Source organism: Corythoichthys intestinalis, chromosome 17 (assembly GCF_030265065.1).
Source record: "Corythoichthys intestinalis isolate RoL2023-P3 chromosome 17, ASM3026506v1, whole genome shotgun sequence".
Lineage (NCBI taxonomy): Eukaryota > Metazoa > Chordata > Actinopteri > Syngnathiformes > Syngnathidae > Corythoichthys > Corythoichthys intestinalis.
Genome location: NC_080411.1, coordinates 19,521,312 through 19,545,398, shown reverse-complemented (window position 1 = coordinate 19,545,398; position 24,087 = coordinate 19,521,312). Strand labels below are relative to the sequence as shown.

Here is a 24,087-nt window from a genome sequence, read left to right as displayed (position 1 = left end):
AGTCAAGTTTTACGTCGGATGTCGAAAAGATCGCGTGTGGAAGCGACCGTATGTCGAGGTATCACTGTGTAGTCATAATATTACTTGAATATAGTCGAAATATTGCGAGATTAAAGTCATAATATTATGAGATTAAAGTCGTAATATTACAACTTTAGGTAATATTACGAGGCATAACCTTGCGCCATCTTTGTTGAAATAAAAAGTTATATTATGCTGTGGGCAGCTTGTAATATGCTTCCATTCACATTATGTGACATAAGTAAAGCCTCTTTTTTGCAAGAAAGAAAACCGGTTAAAATAATTGTTATGGCTGTGCTTCCATAGGGATATAAAAACCTACCGTAATTTTCGGACTATAAGCCGCTACTTTTTTCCTTCATTTTGATACCTTGGACTTATAGTCCAGTGCGGCTTATTTGTTGATTTTTTCTAGGTAAGACTATTTGACAGCTGTGTCATAAGACTGTCATAAGATCATCAAAATTATGACATGACACTATCATGGACATTACTGAATGCTTATGTCATTAAATGTCATTTGGCAAATTATGTCACTAACTCAATTTTTGTCCATCTTTTTCATCCATTCAAAAATGAGATCATTTGCCGGTTAACACTTAATGACATCTGTTATAAGTGTTAGCAAATACCATAACTAGCAATTGATGAAACAATTGGAACAGTAACTGAAGAAATATTTAGCACAGAACATGATTTTTGATTGTTATTTACATCTGTAGCGCTGCAATCCTTGCTAAGAGGCATGTTGGATGACAACAGTCAACAGCAGGAGGCAGCAGAGGTTGACTGTCTCCCTCAAGGGAGCAGTGATGGCCAAATGAAGCTTCTTGAAGCTTGGTGGTTCATTTGGTCTTCTGACCGCTTTGAAGTAATTGGTTCAAAGTTCAATGATGGTTCATTTGGTCTTATGACAGTCGGTCGTATGATGCCGTTGTCAAATAAGGTTGTACCGGTTAATATCTTTTGGTGTAAATATCCCATGAGACAGTGAGGACAGCTGCGGCTTATAGTCCAGTGCGGCTTATCTATGAACAAATGCCTTTTTCGTGCCAAATTTGGTGGGCTGCGGCTTATAGTCAGTTGCGCCTTATAGTGCGAAAATTAGGGTAATCGTCCATTTTAAATCATCACCATCTCATCACAGCCGTAAGAACCAATACAAAAGAGGACGCAAATGGGCAATTGATGTCATTGGGAGCGGTTAAGAATTAATATTTATCTTAAAACCGCAATCAATCAATCATAAAAACATTTTTTGATATGTGATGTCATTTTTTTCTTGATAGCCTTCTAAACACGAGATGAGTGTGCCCGAGCACGGTACAGGCTGAAGGCTGTGTGCCTATGCCGTCTACTGGTTGAGTTGTAACCAACAAGTCAGCATTTAATTAATGAGCACTGGTATAAAGAAAAAGAATCAGATTCGGACTATTGATACGGTCCCGTGCCAAATACATAAGATACCAAGTTTCAAGACAGTCAGTTCACGAATGACATAATAGTAAGACTTCAACAGTGTCCACAAGAACAGCAACCACCTGAGTGGCGACTTGACATGCCTACAGCCTTTAACAATAAGGTAAAACCAAGTCTTCAAGATGCGGCTTTATTTCTGTGGATCCGCATTGAAATGTTTTTTCAAGCAAGCTCTGAGTTAACACATAACTTTGGCAAAGAAATTATTAACTCTGTGGCATTTTTTTTGCCAGAGAACTCAAAGCTGCTTAAAAAGTAATGAAGCTTGAGTGCATTTTCCTGTTGTGTCTGCCTCTTGTTGTGGTAAATCGATGCTGTTCATCGCTCATTCGGAATGAATCCAATCCCTTGTTTGTTTCTGTCAAACGCCATCAAAAACAACACTCACATGTCGGCGGTATATACAACCGCATACTTGAAAACTTCTACATTACTTCATGTTTGTTTTTGGGGTATGCTTGTATCTTTCAGTTGCAGCTCTTTCCCTATTACAACTGACTGAATACGATGAAGACTTGACCATGATAATAACTCACCTAAACATAGCGTTTTAATTTTTTTATTGTCAATGTTGTTAAGGTTGCGGTCATTTGGAACTTAAGCAACACAAGACTTGAAGGTTTGTGTTGTTTTACCAAGTGATTTTCCTTAAAATTACATAAAGAATCACAGCACATCAGTGCTGATTTTGACCAATCTTGAGAGACTGAGATACAACCAAGATTTACGGGAGTCCAGATCAAGATAATTCTGTAAAATGTGGTCTAGACAAGTCTTGATCTTTGAGAATGCTCATCCAGTGAAGTGTGATTTTTAATTGTGCTCGGAAGGTTAGCTTAATTAGTTTCACGTGTCTCCATTTGCAAGTATCAGAACAAAAATGGTGTTTTTTGCTCAAAGGATCAGCCAAAGAAAGTGATACCCCTAAATACAAATTTAATTCGTTTCAGGACCTGGTTTGTAAGTTGAAATGATCATATGTCAAGCAGGATTTTCCCAGAAGTATACATTATAATTTGATTACCATATTTTTCAGATTATAAATCGCACCAGCCATAAAATGCCCAACGAAGAGGAAAAAAACATGTATAAGTCGCATTTTTGGGGGAAATTTACTTGGTAAAATCCAACGCATAGAACAGATACGTCATGTTGAAAGGCAATTTAAAAATACAATAGAGAACAACATGCTGAATAAATGTACAGTATGATAATGTTACATGATGCATGAACAACGAAATGGGAACATGGCCGGTATGTTGACCTAACACAGCTACTAAGAGTTATTTAGATAACTGTACCATAAAGAACAAGCTAACAAGTTTACCAAACTATCAGTCTCACTCCAAAACACCAAAATAACCTGTGAAATGATATAATAATGTGTTAATAATTTTACACATAAGTCGCTCCTGAGTATAAGTGGCACCCCCAGCCAAACTATGGGGAAAAAAAAAAAAAAAACTGCGAATTATAGTCCGAAAAATACGGTAATTCATTTCACAGCCCAAAAACCAATGCAAAATCCTTGATAAATACTGCAATTACACATTGCAAAACAAATAAATCATAAATCAGAATATCAATAATAGAAATTTTAAAAATCGTTTTACCGTCACCTTAACTTATAGAGACTGGCGAACAGAGGTGGGAGGAGACGTTGGGTGTAAGTGAAAACGGTGAGCCATGTTCTGTCTGATTTAACAAATGCATTAAATAAGACATTTAAAACAAATGAGAAAAGAAAAAAAGATGTTTTGCCAGCTTAATTTACTGGAAAACGGAGGCAGGGAGGGAGGAGAGGGCGGGTAGGTGGCGGGGTGAGCAGTGTTGTCAAGCCAGTTCACTCATAAGCACAACACGCTTATATTTTTCTATCATTTCCTTCTTAATTTCAATGCTGAGTGCCACCTTTTTCCTTTTCACCCCTTGCACCAACGTTCTTCAGACCCATGTTGATTTCTCTCACAGGAAAATCCACCGTGCGTCCGTCTTGCGGGGAAACAACTTGCGATGCAGTCATAAATTGTTTTCGAGCATGTCGAGATATATGTCGAGAAATGAGTCAAATTTTACATCGGATATCGGAAGGATCGTATGTCGAGATATAACTAAGTCTATCATTAGTGGTCCTAATGAACGTTTTAATGTAGAACTGATTTTTTCGTGGCATTTGAACTTCCTCCTGTGAGGTAATAGAGCAGGGTTCACCAAATCTGGACCTCGATGCCATTTTTACTGTCGTGTTTTCTACGTCTCTCTCCCTTAACACACCTAAATCAAATGATTATGTCATCAGCAACCGCTCCAGAAGCCTGATAATGATCCTGATTATTTGATTCAGGTATGTTGGAGGAGGGAGACATGGAAAACACGACAGGAAAAGTGGCTCCAAGGTCCGGATTTAGTAAACCCAGTAATAGAGTCAAGGCACAAGACTGAAGTATTTTGTCTTTTATAATATCCACCAACACAGTTGGTAATGGTATAGGTCAGGCAGACACACTCCCATTCCCCAGAGTGCCAAAACAGAACAGACAGCTGTTTCCAACAGACTAAGAATTTGTGACAACAAATTAAAAATGTCTTAATTTAATGTCACCTTCCAAAAATTTGCCACTGTCGTTCCTTATTACTAAGGCAACAAGTTCTCAGAATGCACCACTAGAATGGCATTTACTGAGAATGGAGCTTGTTACTGCCTACAGAGAAATGTGCCCCGTCAGGGGATAGACTTTAGCAGAGCACTTTGCTGAGGATGGCGACAAAAGGCACTCATGAAAAGTGGCCAGAATATAAAAATTGCTTCCTCGACACACTACGCCAAAATGAACTATATCAACCAACCAAAATGTGGCCAATCTTCCTTTTAAATGCACCATGCCTGCATGCCACCCAATGGACTAGGATGGATATAGGGAACAACCTTCTTGGAAAGACATCATTTGGCTCTGTTGAGATCAAATGAGCGACTTTACCAAGCTATTTTGAATGCAAATACCTTCGAGTTGATTATGCCATTTACAAAGTAGAGAAAGGCAACCTTCATTATTGGCAAGCAATTGCTAATTATATGTAAGTGGTGTGAATTTTGCAATCTCTGCTCAGTTTGTGCCGCTTGTTTGTTTCCTGAAGAAGAGAGCCAACTATTTACAGAATTTTCAGTACACATGCCACAATACCACTTAATGAAGAGACCAATTAAAAAAGTATTTTTCATGCAATTAAATGAGTTACACAATAGTTGTGAATTCGGTGTGTTAACTGATCTTTAACCTCTATACAGATGAATGTAACTCAAAACAGCATTTTTATGATCATATTGTACACATTATGTGTATGCTTAAATGATATTTCAAAATAGACAACATTAATTTATTTGAAGCTATGTCTTTTTTTTTTTTTTTTTGTTGAACCATTAATCACTTGCCCAGGATTTAATTTATGGCCCATTTTTATAATTGCTTCAGAGACAACAGACTATAGAGTTGATCGATGCTGCCTGTGAGTGACAGAGGGATTACTTTGGTAAAAATCTTGTGCTTCTTCACCCGTCGAAGGAAGTGCTCAACATGGACATTGTTCAACCTGCAATGGACCGAGTCTTCCTCACTACTGAGTCAGTAAGTTATGCACCATATAGAAAAAAAAAGTTCTGTTTGTGGACTTTGAAGGTACACATTTCTTCACCGATTATGATTGCTGTTAATTTTAGGAGAGAGAAAATGTGTGAGTGCCTTGGTATTTCCCCATTACATCTGGTAACTTGATTAAGAGTCAATGTACCGTCTGGTGCCACAGTGGTGCGTTTTAGTTTGATCAAACTAGAGCTGCCCCGACTAGTCGACATTGTCGACGTCATCGATGACGTAAATCCGTCGACGAGCACAACATCCCGTCGACGGTTAATGAAGGGTTAAAAAAATATATGCGTGGAAAGTTCAGAATGTCGGACGCTTGGTATGCAAGCGGGAAAATCGGCACAAAGCCAAAAAAGCGCACCAGAGAGTCCAAAACATTGACATATTTTTAAAGAAACAAAGGGGGGTACACTGTTGTGTCCTGTCTCTTCAATGCAAAGCTTGGCTGCACGTCGGCCGTGAATGATAATGACAGGAGATTGTAAGTCCATCTAGCTAACTAATGATATGTTTTATTGAAGTTGCTAAGCCTGTCGCGATATGCACTGATTCCATTTATTGCATGGTAAATAAAAATGAGGGCGGTCATTTTCACGGCTGCATTTTATCGCTGCGCGAGCGTGCGTGTATTCATTTGTGTGTGCGTGCTGATGGCATATGAGACTCCAGTTCTTTTCTGTCATCAACACGCTGTAGAATTAAAGTTCAGACATACAAAATAAGAAAACATCTATATTAAACACTATATACGTTAGCATTGCTACATTGAGGTGAATGGGAAAAAAGACGACCTACTTTAGCCGGCTATAAAACAGGCAGCCTTGTCCAAAACTTGCAGTTAAAAGGTGACACTTCAAACATGAAAAATCGCTGGTTAACAGCATTTGCAAAAGGACTGGAAATCTATTACTGACACCACATGCAATGACAAAAAGTGCTTTTTTTGTGGAATGTAAAGCATAAAGTAGCGGTTTAGCGAGCGTACTTCCGGTGAACATTTCAAAATAAAAGCGTGTCATGTTCGTTATATAAATAACGATTTCTGGAGTTAATCCCACATACTTCAGATTCTACACTAAGAATACCTTTAAAATGACACCCTTTATGAAAAGTCTGATTGGCAATGAATAATTATTATAATACTATTATATATAGTACTACATTGTACTATAATACTAATGCTAGGTATTTTTTTAAGAATTGTTTTGAATCATGTTGGAAAGGTGAAGTCAGTGTTCTGAATGTTTACATTCCATTCTTTTGCACAAGTTAATTCTATCAGCATTTGAACTCATTGTTTGTGATTTATTATTGTTATTTATCTATTTGTACTTTAATAAAGAATTTAAGAGTTCCAAAATGTTTTTGTGAATTGATAAGCGTCAACAAAAATTTCATTGCTAAATTATTAAAAAATAAAAATATATGTGAATTGATAAGCGTCAATAAAAATGTCATTGCTAAATTAGTAAAAAATAAATAAATAAATAAATAAATGAAAAAAATTAAAACATTCGTCGACTAATCGTAAAAATAGTCGGCTGATTAATCGGGAGAAAATTAGTCGTTTGGGACAGCCCTAGATCAAACCACAGTAAAAATCAGCTAAACTTTGCTAAAGCTTGAATTAAAAGCTAATTTTTAGGCAGCTGTAGTTAGCAGTTCAATTATGTCAGTCATCTGAAAATTATAGTAATACGAAACCATTTCGGTAATCTATGTAGTTCAGACCACTACAATAAACTTAAAACAGTAATCTATCAGATGTTGACCATTGTGTTACACCACAGTCTTAGCTGGAGCAACTATCTCCAGATCTTTGAAAATTTAAAACTTTCGACGCATTTCTGACCTAAAAACGATCTTACCTATAAACAACACAATGACACATTTATAGTGAGGTTATTTTGCTAAATTGTGCCGCCCTATTAGTGTGTTTTCAACAGTCTAAACGGGGCACTCACTGCTGGACTCAAATGCACGAGAAGAGTTAAAGCAACACTTGGTAACTTTAGTTTTAGTCTTTTAGCGATCCCGGTGGACAAAAGCGGTAGTGTTTTGCCTTTGTTTTTCCATGAAGATCAGCGCTGTGTTGTGTTTCTCATGAGGACCAGCGCACACCCGCATAGTGTCGTAAAATCATGATGGTCGCCTGCAGATGGATTAAACAACATTCCCATTTCCAGCGGCTGTGTGAAGTATGAAAAGTAATTAGGTAATGAATCCAGTTGTCGTTAAGCAATAGCATATGATGGTTAGCAACCGTGTGGCCCAACCTATCCAAACTCGTCAACGCTGACGACGCTCACACGCCAGCTAGTGAAAGCCAAGCCAATGTCTATTCTGTATATCCTGGTAGCCACCCCTTTTTTTTTCCTCCCTCAGACAAAACTTTTTGTCTCTGTTGCTCTGCCATCTTTGCAGAATTCGTGCAAAAGCGTTGGCATCAACGAATGGGGGAAGTGAAGTATGCCGTAAAGCAGTCAGCACATTTTTAAGATTTTTTGTGTGGCAGGGTGCCTGCATTCCTCCTCAAAGTTAATTAGTGCCGGTGAAATCGATAAAGACCTCCCTCTAAGAGGTGTCATTCAACTAGTTGCCAGTCAACATATCACAAATGTTATGAATATATTTTATAAAGGTTGAAAAGTTACCTAGCGTTGCTTTAAATGGGAGATTTCAATATGGGATTTATTGCCAGGAACGTGAAATCAAAGCTCTTCAAAACACAATTGGTAACAGCAAAGAGAAGGCATGAGATAAAAACGTACCCTGAAGACAGTGTCGTAGCTTCCTGCTGCAGGTCCAACAAATGAAAATGCACTGGCACGCAACAAAAAAACAAAAGGGGTATATAAGGAGTTGGGCTAATGATACACAGGTTTGGGCAATCAGGTAATCAGGGGAGGTAAAACAAAGCTGACAAAGTTAACAAAAAGTAACAGGAACCCACCAAAATAAAAGAGAGCAGGCAGAAACATATCAATGCTGCTGAAAGCAGCATGTAACATCAACATAATGAAAATGTCATGCTATCTGACTTTTTCGCCACAAATGCGTTGCCATGCACCCTTAAATAGTTCTTGCATAATTTAAAGTTGTGCTTTGTGTCATTATCCTCTATTGTCCTCCAAGGTATGACTTGGCTTTGCAAAATAGACTAATAGCCTTTCTCATTCAAAATCAACTTATTTTAATATTACGACCAAGGTCATGTTATATTTTTGAGGGCGTGAGAAATGAAACCCTGGAAATACACCAGGCACGCAACGCTTGCGCTCCTTCTGCCAGACGTCACACGCATCAGCAAAAAACACATACATCACCCAAAGGATGCTAACGGATCAGCCGCATTGAGCTGCCGAGAAGCGCTTCGAATATTATCGACATTTCACGCGAGTCATTGAATGAGATCAGCATCCACATTGCATACATACAATTATCACTCCAATGGTGACAAAGTAACAAAAATGAAGTTAGCCGGCAAAGCTCTTTCATTCGCTTTACTGTACGTGCGACAATCAAACACACTATTTTCATTGTCTGCCATCAGCTCGTCTCCTCGTAGTTCTGAAATTCCACTCTAACCCTTCTTAAAGGCATACACCCATATTTACAGACGTATCCATTCAGGCTAATTTAATTTAATAATGAACATCTGAATTAATCGATATATTATCCACTCCACTTCAACTACAGTAGCTCTCTTATAGTCTTCATTGATGTAAAAAAAATGCTATGTAGTCATAAATAATTGTATGGATTTGAACATCCAAAATCACTTGATCATCAACTAACTTGAAAATGTAAAACTCCTTTTCATTAAGTCGAACACTGGTCCCAATATTACATGACGAACAGTTTTATGTATTGAATTCATTGTGTTTTAATAATAAAAGAGATTTTTTTTAATGCTGTAGCCACATAGAACATTCGCTGGCACTTGTGCTGCACTGTGCTGTATTGTTGCGTTGTGCTTGTAGAATCTGGCAAAAATAAGTCACGCATGAAAATTGCATGTGCCGCACAGCTCACATGTTCTATGTAACTACACACTTTGATTTATCATGGTTGCGAATTTGATCCGGCTGCCTCAGCCAATTTGCATACTGGGAAGGAGTACGAGTTCATTGGGCACAAGCAAGAAGAGTAAACCAAAAACGCTTCACAGTCTTTAATTAACCTAACATTTGGTTTTATTGTCTCAACCCTCTTCAGGGTTGACTTCTGACAAAACCCCATTTTGATTATGTTTGTAATTTCCATAATGAAATGCAAAGAGACATTATCATTTTACTGTTTTGGACACTGATTTTATTGCCTATAGGGACACTATGAAGTCATAAAAAGTAACAGTATCAATATAAATATATATACTGTATATAAACTTTAAAGATGTTCAATTTCTTGATCCAACTGTTCTTTTTTGACCGTGCAAGCTGAATAATTAGGTGTCTGTTGAACTGTCCATGAGGAATGTGTCTTCTCCAACTACATGTTGAGGCAACAGATTCTGAATAGAGTAACAGTAACATACACCTTCGGATTTGCCATCCATGTGATTATTGAATCATAACTGTGCACCTAGGGATGAGCCGGATACTCGTGTGACACGAGTACCTGTTACAGACAGGTTTTTTTTTCCCCGAGTACGTACAATCGCCTCTATCAATGCTCGTGTTAAGAATTCTGTTTGTTTCATCAGAACATAGAAGCTCAGCTTGGTGGACTTGTTACGTTGGTGGTTAACGCTATGCATTTTATTTTGAGGTAGAGCTGAACTCCACTCGTGTTGCGTCAGTCTTTTTTTTTTTTGACTGAGTACAGCTACAGATAGTTAATTTAGATGGTTGAACAGATATAGATGGAATGTACTCCCTCATGCCTATGTGCATCCATACAAGTGTTGCGACGATTAAGTAATTCGATTAGAAAAAAGCTTCGAATCAAATTTTGCTGCTTCAAGTATTCGTTTAATTAGAGTGGTGCTGTAATCGATGTTTTTTTTTTTTTTTTTTTTTTTTTTTAGTTTTTGCATTTACTGTATTTTTCGGACTAAAAGTCGCAGTTTTTTTTTTTCATAGTTTGGCAAGGGGTGCGACTTATACTCAGGAGCAATTTGTGTGTGAAATTATTAGCACATTATGATATCATTTCACATGTTATTTTGGTGTTTTGGAGTGACACTAATGGTTTGGTAAACTTGTTAGCATGTTTTTTATGCTATAGTCATCCAAATAACTCTTAATAGCTATGGCCACGTTTGCGTTCTGCCTTTGGCAATGTGTGTTCAATTGTATTATTGACTTTTTTATATTGAAATGCATGCTTTTAGTTTGTGGCGCTTTCAGGCTCACTTGGGGGAGCACTCGCACATGTTTACGCGAAGAAGAGCGCTAACACGCCAGAAGAAGACAGACGGCTACGCAGCGTCTCTGAGCGAGTGGGCGAGAGAGAGAGAGAGAGAGAGAGAGAGAGAGAGAGAGAGACACGGCTGCGAACCTACGTTCATTGTTTATGCTTGTAAAATATCTCTACAGAGGCAACACCTGTGTGGATCATCTTTTCTGTTGTTGTTGTTCTTGTTGGTGTGTGTTTTCCACCTGCGATCGGACACTTAAAGCCAGTTGTGTGGTTGTTTGAACGATGTGCTAATGCTAGCGAACGCATGCTAACCGTTTGTGTCATTGCAGTAATCGCACCTAATTATCATTTATTTACGTTGATGCAAACCTATTTGGTATCGAGGATTGATTCAGCAAATTATACGGATGTCCAGCATCGTCATTTGGGAGTTTAGCTCGCTGTATAGCCAGGACCGAGCCGTAGCATCCTGGTGAGGACAGTATATTCGCATTTCGTTGTTTATGCACTGTACACTGTGCACTTATTCAGCATGTTGTTCTCTATTATATTTTATTATTAAATTGCCTTTCAAGATGACATATCTATTTTATGTGTTGGATTTTATCAAGTAAATGTCCCGCAAAAATGCTACTTATACTCCGGCTTGACTAATAAATGCGAGTGGACCTCAACCAGAGGCTCACCTTTCCACCCGAAATTGCAGCAACCAATCTGCGACCAGACCTGGTCCTCTGGTCCAAATCCTGCCGGCATGTTTTCATCGTTGAGCTGACTGTCCCGTGGGAGGATGCCATCGATGAGGCATTTGAACGGAAGAGGCTGCGGTATGCCAATTTAGCAGCTGAAGCAGAGGGGCGGGGCTGGAACGTGAAGGTGTGGCCAGTGGAGGTCGGCTGCAGAGGCTTTGTAGCAAGGTCCACCACAAGGCTCTTGAAGGAGGTGGGGATCAGAGGGCAGGCCCAACGGAAGGCAATCAAAGAACTTGCCACAGCAGAGCGGAGCAGTCACTGGCTGTGGCTGAAACGCAGGGACGCAACATGGGCTGCCAAGTGACCGTGCGGTGCCACCGCTTGACACTCACCCAGGTCTGATCAGCCTGTGGTGGGCCAACCCCAGCAGAGGGTGTATTGTGTTAAGTGGCCGAAACACCTGATGAAGCTGGGGCACACAACTGATGATGTGTCGAGCTGGTGGCACAGCTCGATAAGTGACTAAGTCCACCCAAGAGGACCTCAACTGCTTTGCTGATTAATTTCCTTTGGGATCTATAACAACTAGTCCTATTAAGAAGTCTGGGTGGATACAGTGCCCTCTAGTGGCAACAGTGAATATGACATAACTCATTTAACATGGCTTAATCCAGCTGCTCCCTGTTAAGACCAAAATAAGGTACGTTTTTGTTTGAGCAAACATTTTTTTTATGCATTCGTAGTTTAGCTTAAGTATATTTAGCCGTTTTTTGTGGGAATATGTCTTTAAACAATTTGTCAAGAGCAATGTAAGAAAAAAAAGTTAACATTCTATAGCATTTATGCGAGCCAATTGTTCTCTTGTTGTACTTAGATCCTCATTTATTTTTTTAAAATTTATTTTTAAATAAAAGTGCATTTCTGCAGTCTGGAGAAACACTTGGGAATTTTATTTTGTATTCACATTAAATCCTCTTTTTAAAGTGCATTATTAGCAAGGCTTTTTAATACATCTCCTAAAATTTATTCTGCAACGCATTAAAAGTGTCGATTATTCGAACTAACTAGTTTATAGATTAATCGACTACTAAAACAATCGATAGCCCCAACCTCAATCCCTGCATTGACTAATGATGTGCTGATATATTGGTAAACTGACATGGCATAGAGAAAAAAATCAATCTTTGAACAAAATGAAAAACCCTAGAATAAGGGTTCAAGTTGCTGTATGTATTGAAACTATAGTCGGGGTCTCTCCAAGGTGTATGAATATACAAGCACAGGCATGAGTGAGAACACACGTATAAGATCACTTTAGATAGAACTATAAATTATATGGTGGACACAATATAACAAGAGATTCATACATTTAAAATGACCCTTCTATATGCATACAGTGGGGCAAATAAGTATTTAGTCAACCACTAATTGTGCAAGTTCTCCCACTTGAAAATATTAGAGAGGCCTGTAATTGTCAACATGGGTAAACCTCAACCATGAGAGACAGAACGTTGTGAAGAAAAAAAAAAACAGAAAATCACATTGTTTGATTTTTAAAGAATTTATTTGCAAATCATGGTGGAAAATAAGTATTTGGTCAATACCATCTCGATATTTTGTTATTTACCCTTTGTTGGCAATAACGGAGGCCAAACTTTTTCTGTAACTCTTTACAAACTTTTCACACACTGTTGCTGGTATTTTGGCCCATTCCTCCATGCAGACTTCCTCTAGAGCTAGAGATGTTTTGACTTTCAACTCCCTCCACAGATTTTCTATGGGGTTGAGATCTGAAAACTGGCTAGGCCACTCCAGGATCTTGAAATGCTTCTTAAGAAGCCACTCCTTTCTTTCCCTGGCTGTGTTTGGGATCATTGTCATGCTGAAAGACCCAGCCATGTCTCATCTTCAATGCCCTTGCTGATGGAAGGAGATTTTCACTCAAAATCTCTCAATGCATGGCCCCATTCATTCTTTCCTTTACACAGATCAGTCGTCCTGGTCCCTTTGCAGAAAAACAGCCCTAAAGCATGATGTTTCCACCCCCATGCTTCACAGTGGGTATGCAATTCAGTATTCTTTCTCCTCCAAACACGAGAACCTGTGTTTCTACCAAAAAGTTCTATTTTGGTTTCATCTGACCATAACACCTTCTCCCAGTCCTCTTCTGGATCATCCAAATGCTCTCTAGAGAACCCTAGGCGGGCCTGGACGTGTACTTTCTTCAGCATGGGGACACGTCTGGCAGTGCAGGACTTGAGTCCCTGGCGGTGCATTGTGCTCCTGATAGTAGCCCTTGTTACTGTGGTCTCAGCTTTCTGTAGATCATTCACTAGGTCCCCCCGTGTGGTTCTGGGATTTTTGCTCACCGTTCTTATCATTTTGACACCAAGGGGTGAGATCTTGCATGGAGCCCCAGATCGAGGGAGATTATCAGTGGTCTTGTATGTCTTCCATTTTCTAATAATTGCTCCCACAGTTGATTTCTTTACACCAAGCATTTTACCTATTGAAGATTCATTCTTCCCAGCCTGGTGCAGGTCTACAATTTTGTCTCTGGTGTCCCGACAGCTCTTTGGTCTTGGCCATAGTGGATTTTGGGGTGTGACTGAGTTTGCGGACAGGTGTCTTTTACACCTATAATTAGTTAAAACAGGTGCCATTAATACAGGTAACGAGTGGAGCCTCGTTAGACCTCGTTAGAAGAAGTTAGACCTCTTTGACAGCCAGAAATCTTGCTTGTTTGAAGGTGACCAAATACTTATTTTCCACTCTAATTTGGAAATAAATTCTTTAAAAATCAAACAATTTGATTTTCTGTTTTTTTTTTTTTTTTCCACATTCTGTCTCTCATGGTTGAGGTATACCTATGTTGACAATTACAGGCCTCTCTAATCTTTTCAAGTAGGAGAAGTTGCACAATTGGTGGTTGACTAAATACTTATTTGCCCCACTGTATGGATGAGACTAAAGTGACATTAAGCTTAAAAACTCACTTCAGAATGCAGTCCTGACAATCAATTGAAGTCAGCTCAGATATGCTCCAGCTGCCTACAGTACAACCCTGAACAGGTTGCAGGATCGAAAAAAAAAAATCAATAGATGGATACTTTGGGGGTTTTAAAATTTTTATGTTATGGCAGAATGGAATGAGTGAGGACATTGTGTATTATGTCTCATTTGCAAAAATTATACATTTCAATACAAAATCCTAAATCATATTAATAATGAATGAATAAAAATTATTTTAAAAAAATAATTTTTACCTTCGATGAAGACCTTGAAAGTTACATCAATTTGGGAGCTGGGAGCTCAGCTGAGTCACACACAATTGTGTTCTAGTCTTAATGGCACTCGTGTCGCCTGAAGTGCATTTGATTAGATGTATTTTCCCCTTGTTGAAACTACACATTGATCTTATATACAAATGAAATGAGAATGGATACCATCCTAAAAAGCATTCATTAAGGCAAAAATACCTTCCTCCAAAGTATGCTTCTGCCTGAGAGCTGTATTAATGAATTAAGTATTTATAAGTTTCAACGAACGGTGAAAGCATTTATTTTGTAAAAGATCTGAGAGCATATTCAGTTTTAATGGGCTCATTTTTGCATTACAATGATACAACAAGGAAAACAAGCCACCGCTATAAAACGATACATATAACATATGCACAGTTATGGGGTGTTTGCGAGCCCATTTGAATGCAAATGGGTGTCAGTAATGTCAAACATTAGAAATACTTTATGATATAGAGTACCAATACAACCTGAGGTAAGATCTACGATAAAACGAAAACAATATGTTTTTCCCAATTTGAAGTTCATAATAAGGAAACTTTGTTTTAGAATTCTGTTTGATCCAGTCACAAGTAGGACCTGCACTTTTTCAAATCACGTCGCCCGAATCAAAAACATGTTCTCATCGGAATATAAAAAACAGTTTAATGATGCAGCTGTCAGCCCTTAGGGATCACAAAACTACACAAGAATGAACTCACTTAAGTACAAAAAGGGGGGGGGGCTTGAAGTTTTTATATTAAAAGTTACTTTGGATAAATACACTACACAATAAACCAACCGAACCCTTATTACTACTTTCACATAGAAATCACAGATTTTTTAAATGGCTACATTTGCCACAAATACGGCAATAATTTAAACTTCCAACAATGATTTAATTATATTTTACTGAATCGAACCACAATACAGTACAGTGGTACCTTAACAGACGTACGCCTCGACATACGATTCTTACGACATCCGACGCAAAATTTGACTCGTAATTTGTCTCAACATATGGCAACATGCTCGAAATATTGCGATTTACATTCATTGTTGTCCCGCAAGACAACAGCAAAGCGGATTTTCTTGTGAGAGAAATCATTAATAAAGGGTCCCAAGAAAGTTAGTGCAGGTGGTGACGAAAGGAAAAAAGTGTTGCTTCCTATTGAAATGAAGATGGCTATGATAGAAAATAATGAGCGTGGTGTGCGCATCAGTGAACTGACTCGGAATATGTCTACAATCTCAGCGGTCATCCTCCGAACCGCCGTTCGCCAGTCTTTATAGGTTAAGGCAGTACTTCTCAAATAGTAGTAGGGCGCGCCCCCCCAGGGGGGCACAGAGCGATGCCAGGGGTGGCGCGTGTGACCTCGGGGAACATGCTTTTTTTTTTTTTTTTTTTGCCATACTAGAATAAAGTGTACTTGCACATCCACTCAGTGGGTGGCAGTGGCGCTCTCATTTTCAAAGTGCGCGCAGTATTTTTGAAGTAAGCAAGAGCACACGGAAGAGACTCATTAAGTGCTGGAGAGCTGTGCGCCGTGTTCAGGTAGCCTACACCTCCGGCCGGACTCACGCAGCGACCCATGGTCTTCTCCAGTTCTCATGTGTCCGCCCAAGAAGTGCCATTTTCGGCTTGGGATCGTCACGACGACCGCCCTCACCTACGGTTCTCCCTCGGCCTCCGAGAATGCGCTTTTTTCGGGCCGTTTGCCTTTTGGCTTTGACATTTAATAAAGTGGTGGATGAGGAAAGACGACTGTTTACGGTCTCTAAAAATGATTATAGCGGACAGCCGGAAGCCAAATCAATTAAAATGCCACTCAAAGACATTAGACCCCAATCTCACTGATAAGCCGCTTGGTTGTTTTTCAGCGAAAACGTGCCGAATATTGTCAACAATTGTCCCGCTTTGTCAGTGTTATATCAGTAAATAAGTGAGCACTGTTAGCATGCTCAGTGCAAAAATAAAAACTGTCCTTCTGTCCAAAGACGGTCTTTTTTTTTCTTCCTCTATTCAGTTTTGTTTTTTCGGTCAAATTTTTTTGGGCATATTGTCCTCATGAAATGGACCACTTGGATGTGTGTGGAAGTGATTGCTATATTTATTAAGTTTTTTTTTTTTTTTAATCCCGCGCCGTAACAATGAGTGACTTCCGGCTCCAGTCTCGAGTTGAGAAAGAGGGCGCTGTGATGTGTACGGTAGAAGGAATCCTCTTCACTGTCCAGCCGTACTGTTGTATGAGAAGAACTAATGATTTGGCTGATTTTGCAGATTAATTTGTTTATTTTTCGCATCACACCAGCCAAACGGCTGCAGAAAAAATTTGCCGCACCAGGGAGAGGCGTGTGAACCTTTTTGGGGTTTCAAAAGGTTCCCATTCACCGGTTGATATTGGCCAAAACAAGCCCTACTGTTTTGTATTATGTCAAATACTGGGATCATTTTAATATGTAGGTGGCTTGTGTTTTGTGGCCGACATGCTCCTTGTCGACTCGGCCGACGACACTGGCGGCTTGTCGCACATCCCCCCGCCGGGAGAGCAGTACACTCGGCTTATTGCCCTCTTTATGTGCCCGTTGTTCTGTCAAATTTGACTTTGTGTTAAAAATGGCCACGAATACAACAATTGCAAAGTAAACACTACAAACTCTCTTAAAATAAAGGACTATTTATTTACGTTTCATCATGGATGGACATATAGAAAACATCTCCTAAGACACATTTCGTCTGTCATGTTGGCTGCACAAAAACTCCACGCCGCTCTTTGTTTATGTCATCGCCGTTATCATCTTTCCAGCTGCTTCCCCGGAGAGCTCTCCTGTCCGTAGTAGCAGGGGAACGAGCTGTAACTTGCTCTCCGCCGGGCGGGTAGCCGATCGGCGAAAAGAATCGACAACCCTGCAGCAGTGTGACATGCTCCGGGCTAGTTTTGTGTGATTTTTTGCTTTGAAAGCGAAAATAAGACTGAGACGTCACTCGGTTCGGGTTAGCATGTCGGCTAGTTGTCAGGCCTCTTGGTTTGTTTACATTTGCGGAAGCCAGGGGGCAGGGAAATATGAAAAGCCTGACTAACTACGGCAGCATTATATAGCGTTCGGGAGGTGCGACAGTAAAGGTGAAGTTGACAGTTTCGACCATTATGGAGTAATTTTGATACAGTATGTGCAGTTCTTTTTGTGAGAGCCTGACTGTTCCTTGTATAATAAACATGGGATTTTCAGCCGTGTATTCTGTATTGCCACGGGATGCCTGTCATTACAGCACCTGTGTGCTTTTATTTTGATGGATCACAGTTTAAAACTTTTCCTTTTCTAAAGGTTTACTTAAGCGTTGAGTACTAGGACGTTCACTACTATTTAATTCTATAAGGTGGTTGCCAAGGGCTTGATTTGAGTACTTCACTGTGCATATCCATCTTAGACACATTTTGGGTAGGATTTAACTTTCCCCTGTCCAACAAATCGGGTTTTTGTGTCTTGCTTAAGGATGCTTTAACAAAGATCTATAGCCACATTGATTTTTGCGTGAATCAACTTGCGACACAATGACAAACAGCCACAGTCCATGCTGCCAATTGTTTTGGCTGTAAGGTAGATTTAATTTAAAGATTACTCTCACTGTTTAGTTCCAGCACAATTAACATTATTGACCCTTGTAGTGGATCTTGAGCTAATTTGTTTTACACAGCCTATTGTGTGGACGCGTATACATAATGCATTGTTGACACTAACAAAATGTGAAAAAGAAAGTTGGACAATATGCGTACCTGTCTCACCTCACCCTGTTTAGTTCTTGTGGTACATTTGAAAGAGACTATTATTGACCACAGCAAATCATCCAAATTTTCCACCCGATAAAGGCAAGGCAAGGCAAATTTATTTATATAGCACAATTCAACACAAGGCAATTCAAAGTCACATCACATAAAGATCATAAAAATCACATTTAAATCAATACAACGTAAAAACCAAGAAAATCAAAATAGGGAATAAAATAATACATAAAAATCGCATTTAATCACAAATAGAATAAAAACAAACATAAAAACAAAACAAAAACTACTAATTGAAAGCAATGGAGATAAGCACAGGAGGAATAGAAAGCAAGTAGATTGAAATATATAGACAGTTATGGATATGCAGTGCTAAACAAAAGCGTTTTTAGCCCTGATTTAAAGGAGCTAACAGTTTGAGCATACTTCAGATGTTCAGGTAACTTGTTCCAGAGGTGAGGAGCATAATGACTAAATGCTGCCTCACCCTGCTTGGTTCTTGTTCTTGGAACATGCAGGAGACCCGTTCCAGACGACCTTAGGGGTCTAGATGTCTCAAAGGAATCGAACAAATCAAGCATGTATTTTGATCCAAGCCCATTAAGTGTTTTGTAGACGAGCAGTAGTATTTTATAGTCTATCCTTTGACTGGAAGCCAGTGTAATGATTTCAAAACCGGTGTAATTTGGTCCAGCTTCCTTGTATTTGTGAGGACTCTGGCTGCAGCATTCTGTACTAGCTGCAGCTTGCTGACTGATTTTTTTATCAAGACCCGTAAATATACCGTTGCAATAGTTCAATCTGCTGAAAATGAATGCATGCATAGGTTTTTCCATGTCTTGTTGAGTCAGAAGCCCCTTAATTCTGGTTATATTTTTTCAGTGGTAATAAGCAGATTTAGTGATGGACTTTAGATGGCTATCAAATTTTAGGTCTGAGTCAATAATTGCGCCAAGGTTTCTGACTTGATTTGTAGCTGTAAGTGACATTGTGCTAAGGTGCCTGTTTATCTTTGACCTTTCCTTTTTTTGGCCCAAAAATGATCACTTCTGTCTTCTCCACATTTAACTGGAGAAAATTCTGGCACATCCATTAATTGATTTGATGAATGCATTTACTCAGGGAGACTAAGGGACTATAGTCATGTGGGGACACAGAAATGTACAGTTGTGTGTCATCTGCATAGGTGTGATAGGAGATGTCATACTGTTCCATAATCTGAGATAAGGGAAGCATATAGATGTTAAATAAGAGTGGTCCAAGAGTTGACCCTTGAGGGACTCCACACGTAACGCTATATATATTGTTGAAGTTCAATGCCGACCACGTAGGTTACATTACTTTATATCTGAAAAACATTTTAAAGTCTCAGTTTTTCATAAAAATGATATAAAAAAACAAAAGCAACAAAAACTTTTGTGAGACAGCTTTGGCACCAGAGGAAAATAACTGCTCTCCGATTGCGGACATCAGCCTGAATTTACAGGTTAAATGCAGGTGTAGGGCCAAAATCTGATGGAAGTGATAAAAAAATGAGTGTAAAAGTTTTACTGAGTAAACGTTTGAGATGTTTTTGGGTTTTTTTCTACAGCAGACATAATTTTTAAATCTAAATTAGAACTAGCAGATAAGTACTTACAGTACTTTTTTTTTTTTTTTCATTTTTTCTTTACAAAAAAAGTTGAATCAATATTTTTATTTGACGATCAAATTTTGATCTGCATACCTCAAATACACTAAGAGAATACAGTATATAATATTAATTAAAAACAGTATGACAGTAATGTGAAAATATCATGTCAAAAACAAAAAAGTATTTGTAGGGAACAAAATATCATCTTAGTATATATAATATGCAGTAGTTTGAATTTTTTGCTGCAAAGGCTCCTTCCCCAAAGGTTTTTTTTCAGTGTTGAAAATACTTTTTGTTCCATTTTTCTTGATTTTGGCACCTAGCGTGTCTTTTAACCCTCTGATGCAATGAATTATGAAATCCTTGGTCAAAATTTTTTTCTGATGTGTTTTTATTCATTTAAGGACATGAAAATAATGTTCAATTTTTTTTATTTCTCAAAACATGATTTTTTTTCCCCATGAAGTTACAGGCCTGTTTAAAGCAGTGGACTCCATGCACCTGTAAACTAAACATAAAAAAATGTAAAATTATTATCAAAAATGAATTAAGTTGTGTTCTATTAATAATATAAAAAACCCTTGATCCCTTTTATGCTTTGATATACATTTCAACAATTTTGGGGAAATTTCAACACTTTCAACACTATAGGCACAATGCATAGGCCTGAATAAGAAAATCAATGAAACTTCCAGTTGTGACTCCTACACCTAAGCACACGTCTGGAAGCCACTCATCATCACTGTTGTCACGAATGTCATCATGACTGAAGTTGGATGGAATTTCCTGGGCCGTTCTGTAAACTTCCTATTTTTTGCAGCTTTTGAATTTGACAAAATAAGACACAGGCATGAAAATCTCTCACCTTTCGACGAAATTCGCCGTTTTGAAGTCAAAAAGGGTGACCTACGTGAATTGTGTAGATCCGAGGAGAAACACTAAAATGATCTGTCACACCATAGTACGGGATTCGCTATTATTTTTCGTGTGTCAAAAATGCAGCCAAAAGTGGCGCGGCAGCATTAACCCCTTCCCCCGTTTGTCGGGTGTGTGTCAGCGAACCCAAAAACAAAACACAAGACGTACTTTTCTTCCATTTATTGAGCTCTCATATCGTGGTAACTGAAATATACAAAATGAATACATTTAAAACGTTGTACAATAGTATTTTTCCATGTGTGAGTAGCTTCAACAGATTAGCACCATGAAAAAGCTCGCCAAAAACAAAACACTTTTTCCTTTCAAATTTAATATCAAAACTAATTAAAAACTTACAAAGGCAAATGTTAGCGTAGGCTTAGCTAGGAGAGCAACTTCGTCGAGGTTTTAATTTAAGTCTCAAAGCCGCAGAGAGAGGAACAAGCTTGAAGTGGAAAATAAGGATAGCGTCAAAGATCGCTAATTGCGACAGATGATCTTGCCCTAAGCACAAATTCACGTTCGCTGGACGAGGAGCGGTCTCGCTCTCAATATTTTTTTTTTTAGATGAATGCATTTGCCAGCATATTGAATTTGGTGGGTAATGATTTCAATCCTTTTTATATTTTGCGGTATAACAAAGTTACTGCCGTTTGTTGCAGCTTGTGTTGAACACTGCCACAGCTAGCCAAATCTCCGGTGAAAAAATAGCTCCCGTTAAGTTAGCGTCAAGCTTGTATATTTAATGGTAATTTAAAAGAAGAAACACAAGCTTCTTTCTAATATCCCTGTAATTGGTATTTCAGGGACGTGTGGTGCCTTTTTTTCAGTGCAACATTCGTGCAATGTTGAACACCTAACTCGTTTAGCTTCAAAGTAAACTTTGTTTCGAAATAAAACATGGCTAGCACAAGGTATACAGTTGTTGTCAAAAGTTTACATACACTTGTGAAGAACATAATGTCATGGCTCTCTTGAGTTTCCAGTTATTTCTACAACTCTGATTTTTCTCTGATAGAGTGATTGGAACAGATACTTCTTTTTCACAAAAAACATTCATGAAGTTTGGTTCTTTTATGACTTTATTATGGGTGAACAGAAAAAAGTGATCAAATCTGCTGGGTTAAAAATATACATACAGCAGCGCTAATATTTGTAACATGTCCCTTGGCCATTTACACTTCAATTAGGCGCTTTTGGTAGCCATCCACAAGCTTCTGGCAAGCATCTGGTTGAATCTTTGACCACTCCTCTTGACAGAATTGGTGCAGTTCAGTTAAATTTGATGGCTTTCTGACATGGACTTGTTTCTTCAGCATTGTCCACAATTTCTCAGTGGGGTTTTGGGAAGGCCCTTCGAAAACTTTAATTCTAGCCTGATTTAGCCATTCCATTACCACTTTTGATGTGTGTTTGGGGTCATTGTCCTGTTGGAACATCCAACTGCGCCCACGACCCAATCTTCGGGCTGATGACGTTAGGTTATCTTGAAGAATTTGAAGGTAATCCTCCTTCTTCATTATCCCATTTACTCTCTGTAAAGCACCAGTTCCATTGGCAGCAAAACAGCCCCACAGCATAATACTACCACCACTGTGCTTGACGGTAGGCATGGTGTACTTGGGGTAAAGGCCTCACCTTTTCTCCTCCAAACATATTGCTGGGCATTGTGGCCGAACAGCTCGATTTTTGTTTCGTCTGACCACAGAACTTTCCTCCAGAAGGTCTTATTTTTGTCCATTTGATCAGCAGCAAACTTCAGTTAAGCCTTAAGGTGCCGCTTTTGGAGCAAGGGCTTCCTTCTTGCACGGCAGCCTCTCAGTCCATGGAGATGCAAAACACGCTTGACTGTGGACACTGACACCTGTGTTCCAGCAGCTTCCAATTCTTGGCAGATCTGCTTTTTGGTGATTCTCGGTTGAATCTTCACCCTCCTGACCAATTTTCTCTCAGCAGCAGGTGATAGCTTGCGTTTTCTTCCTGATCGTGGCAGTGACAAAACAGTGCCATGCACTTTATACTTACAAACAATTGTTTGCACTGTTGCTCTTGGGACCTGCAGCTGCTTTGAAATGGCTCCAAGTGACTTTCCTGACATGTTCAAGTCAATGATTGTTCAAGTCAATAGTCACTCACAAGAAATTGCTAATTCGTGTTGCTGTATGTATATTTTTGACCCAGCAGATTTGATCACTTTTTCTGTTAACCCATAATAAAGTCATAAAAGAACCAAACTTCATGAATGTTTTTTGTGACAAAGAAGTATCTGTTACAATCACTCTATTGGAGAAAAATCTGAGTTGTAGAAATAACTGGAAACTCAAGAGAGTCATGACATTATGTTCATCACAAGTGTATGTAAACTTTTGACCACAATTGTATGTGTCTGTGGTGCCTCCTGCAGATTACTGAAAGACAGTGTGGTTCGACAGAGCTCAATACGATATTTTGTTGGGTTGTACAGTGTACCGGTGTTCGGCAATTCCTTGCTACGCGGCGAAACGTCCTACACAATGCTCAGTGCTCTTGCGCAAACATTCGCACGCATGCGCACATCAGTTAAAAGCAGCGAGTACTCACTATTTTTGTTTTTATTGAGTTTTAATCACTTTTTCATTCCCTCAAAAATACTTTTTGCATGTATTACCCTCCCATACTTTTAACCATTGTGTTTTTTTTGTGGTAGCTTTAAAGCAGTTGACCACATTAGTCACGTAGCGTATTTAAACCGTCCTTGTTTGATATAACTACATTTAAGTCTTTTATTAAGGCATTTTTTAGTACGTGCTGCCTGTATGCATCTAAACAAAACAAGTTGAGAGTGCACGGTGTGGTTTGGGTGTCAAATTCTCCTCTTATAGGACGTTTTGCCGATGTAGACAAATTGTGCAGAACGCCGGAACATATGTCCTCCACACCCTTCTCACCCTGACCCATTTTCATGCCTGAAGATAAAATGCATATAGTAATGCAAACTACAGCAAAGATAAAATGCATATATTAATGCAAATTACAGTTAATCTGCACAAAAAATTATATTTTTAAATCAACTGCTTATCAATACTAGAAACGGCAATTTCTGGAGAAATTACTCTGGGTCTTTGCAGTGGGGAGATACAGATCTTAGCCCTGCACAGGTTGGTTTGGGGACATTTCGGGGACAATATCAGGTCACTTCCTTTTGATTTGGGGACATTTGGGGGATACGTCCTGGTCATAACAGGTCATTTGTGGAAATTTGGGGGACACGTCCTGGTCATAACAGGTCATTTGTGGACA

The 24,087-nt window shown here is 38.9% G+C and overlaps 1 protein-coding gene across 2 annotated transcripts in view; it reads right to left on the bottom strand.

Moving 5' to 3' along the window:
• Positions 1 to 24,087, bottom strand: part of lrrtm4l1 (leucine rich repeat transmembrane neuronal 4 like 1) — a 264,599-nt gene that overhangs the window by 166,787 nt on the left and 73,725 nt on the right. Inside the window, exon 1 of one of the 2 annotated variants that reach the window (XM_057818277.1) lies at positions 7,913 to 7,954. The exons of the other annotated variant lie outside the window; for it this stretch is intronic. The gene's annotated coding sequence lies outside the window, so the exon portion shown is untranslated. Of the gene's footprint in view, positions 1 to 7,912; positions 7,955 to 24,087 lie in introns of those variants that run through there. 2 annotated transcript variants of the gene reach the window in all.